This window comes from Grammomys surdaster, unplaced genomic scaffold, assembly GCF_004785775.1.
Source record: "Grammomys surdaster isolate TR1022 unplaced genomic scaffold, NIH_TR_1.0 194, whole genome shotgun sequence".
NCBI classification, from domain to species: Eukaryota; Metazoa; Chordata; class Mammalia; order Rodentia; family Muridae; genus Grammomys; species Grammomys surdaster.
In genome coordinates, this window is record NW_021604639.1 from 5,453,388 (window position 1) to 5,456,516 (window position 3,129).

Consider the following 3,129-nt stretch of genomic DNA (forward strand, 5'->3'; position numbering starts at 1 on the left):
TGTATGTGTATGTGTATGTGTATGTGTATGTGTATGTGTATGTGTATAGTCTTGAAGTTGTAGCTAGCCCCATAAACACTGTGATGGTTGGTGGGCCTGAGGCTTGTAGAGGTCCAGAGAAGCAAGTTTAGCTACTATCATCATCTTTATTTTCACCATCCTCCTCATCATCATCATAATTATCATCATCTATAATATATATGTATGTATGCATAAACACATACAATGCAATAATACATATTTAAGACATATATTATCTATAATATACATGTATGTATAATATACATAGAATGCAATAATACTAAGACATAAACACAGAAGTTTGGGGGAGCAAAAGAGACTAGAGGAGAGGGAGTGGGGCATAAGAAGCCTGGGAAGAAAAGCACTCAACCTACAGCATCTCTGTTTTATTCTTCAGTTTTGTCAGGGGCTTATGCTTGTACAGCTTGGCTTGTCTCTGTTCTCTTTTACATAACCTTAACTTTGCTCACTCCATGAGATAGAAATAGTTTCTTAGAAGCATGCAGACAACCACTTGCAGAAAAATCATACTTTTGGGCAGACTTTAGACAACAAACATCCCAATAGATATATTTTGGGAAAAGAATGATGCATCAAATTATCTAAGAAGTGGCTTATGCAATAAAACTAAAAGGTGGAGACTGTTAAGAAAAATGCTGTGAGCTATGCCTCGATGACAATAGCTTCACACTGCCACGAGCTTTGCACGGACCTCACCTTGGGCTGGAATGAGGCTCTACCCAGGCAGAAAGCCTTTCGTCACAGGGCTTCTGTTGCTGTCTCCAAGGCATTAACAGTCATTAGGACTCTAAACATTCATCCATACTAAATGAATTACTTGACAGGTCATTTACAAATTAAAATATAGAAATTACTTATGTGCTATGGCAAATTTAATTTTGATTTATAATGGTCCTGACAAAAGTTCACATTGATTTTTGAGGCCAACTGTTAAGCCGATGTGGTTTATAAATTCAGGGGTGTCTATTGAAACCTCACTGTTGGTTAAACAAACAATTGTGGTTTCAAGTTTACTGCTGTGGCAGTTAATATTGTCAACTTGACAGTACTAGAATCATCTAGGAAACAAACCTCTGGGCATGTCTGTGAAGGAGTTTCCAAAGTATATTAATTGAGGGGGAATGATCCACTGGAAAAGTGACAGCGCTGCTCCATGGGCTGAGGTCCTGAACTGAATTAAAAAGGAGACCATCTTTGCAACCCTATAGGAGGAATAACAATATCAACCGACCAGACCACTCCCTCCCCTCACCTCCCGAGCTCCCAGGTACTAAACAACCATCCAAAGAGTATACATGGAACGACCCATGGCTCCAGCCGCATCTGTGGCAGAGGATAGCCTTGTTGGACATCAACAGGAGAAGAGGCCCTTGGTCCTGTGAAGGCTCGATGCCCCAGTGTAGGAGAATGCCAGGGCAGGGAGGCGGGAGTGGGTGGGTGGGGGAACACACTCAAAAAAGCAGGGGGAAATGGGGGTTTTAGAGGGGAAACTGGCAAAGGGGATAACATTTGAAATATACATAAATAAAATATCCAATTAAAAAAGGACAGGCATCACCATTCATCACTCTCTCCTTCCTGACTGCAGATACAATGTGACCAGTGGCCTCAAGCTCCTGCCACCATGCATCTCCATGACAGACTGCCTCCCCTCTACCGGTAAGGTGAAATAGAAACCTACAAACCTTACAAAATCTTTAAGTGGCTTTTGTCAAGTATTTTGTCCCAAAAGACAAGTAGCTAATCCAGCTAGGTTCAAAGCCCTCTTGACAGATCCTGTTCTTCCCATTAATTATTAGTTACAATGTTTACCTAGCAATTAGTGAGTAGAAAGTGCCTCCCATATACATTTGTTTCTTTGTGGCTATATCATTAGTGGTATGTTCTTTGTTTTATGTGTTGTCTTTTAATTTCCTTGTTTACTTGTTTTGAGTAGCACAAAGAATTGAACTGGGGGCCTCAAATATGATAACCAAACAGTCTACCTTTCAGCCTTCTTAAAAATACTCTGCTTTCAATTTTCTTTACTTATTGTTTATTTACATGGAGTCACACTGGTTTCCTAAGGTTACATTTGAGTTCACCCTGTAACCCAGGCAGAAGCTTAACTCCCAGTCTTCCTGACTCTGCCTCCTATGTAGCTTGGACTGTAGGCTCTCACTTAGTTAGACCTAGCTATTTTTATCTTGACAAAGCTAGTAAACATAAAACAATAAATACTTAGCTATCATTTGGTTCTGAGATCATTTTATCCTTGATTTTAGAGTGAAACTTATTAGGAAGCTGACAAATTCTATAAGGCTGGTCTCGAGTTATCTGGCGCACAGCTCATATCCACCAAAGAGGGGCTTGGAAGGAGGGGAAATATTCATAGAGCCACAGACGTCAAACATGCCAACTATCAAGTTCTTAGGTCTTATCAAATTCATTACAACTTGATTTCAATTTTACTCCTGAAAAAGGATGTTAGTTGAACGACTTCTACCACACTCTGACTAGAAAATAACCAGAAGAAGCTGAAGCATGTTCAAAATCAGTTTTATAGTTCTCCAAATCTTGCAAATATAAAAGCTTCTCTGTTCAAAACAACAAAGATTAAAGGGACCATTGTCAGTCCTAAAAGCTCCATCTGGCAGACTGGAATGAGGACAGCATGTTTTCCCTTCGAGAGAGGCCACTCAACACCCAAGCACTTAAGTTAGCCGTGGAACCCCAGGCTGTTCCTTGTGTATCTTTAACTTGTTATGTGCTGTCCCAAAGCAAGGAGGGATATTGCAATTAAGAGAACTTTGCCTTTTCTCTTGATAGTGGATGGTAGAGACACATGGTTTTCCAGGAGTCCTTGTGAAATCAGAACACTGACTATATCACAGTTGTTATGATACATACCCATAAAATAAGAATGTATCCTGAGTATAGAACATTTGAGAGTTTTATTAAATTAATCATGATATTTAAAGTTAGATGAGGAAGCACTCTGCCAATTTGCATCATGTAGGAGGAAAATTCGATAAAACCACAACCCCACTGAGAATAACCCGTAACAGTCAGTTCAAATACAAATTGAATTTATTTGATACATTGCAG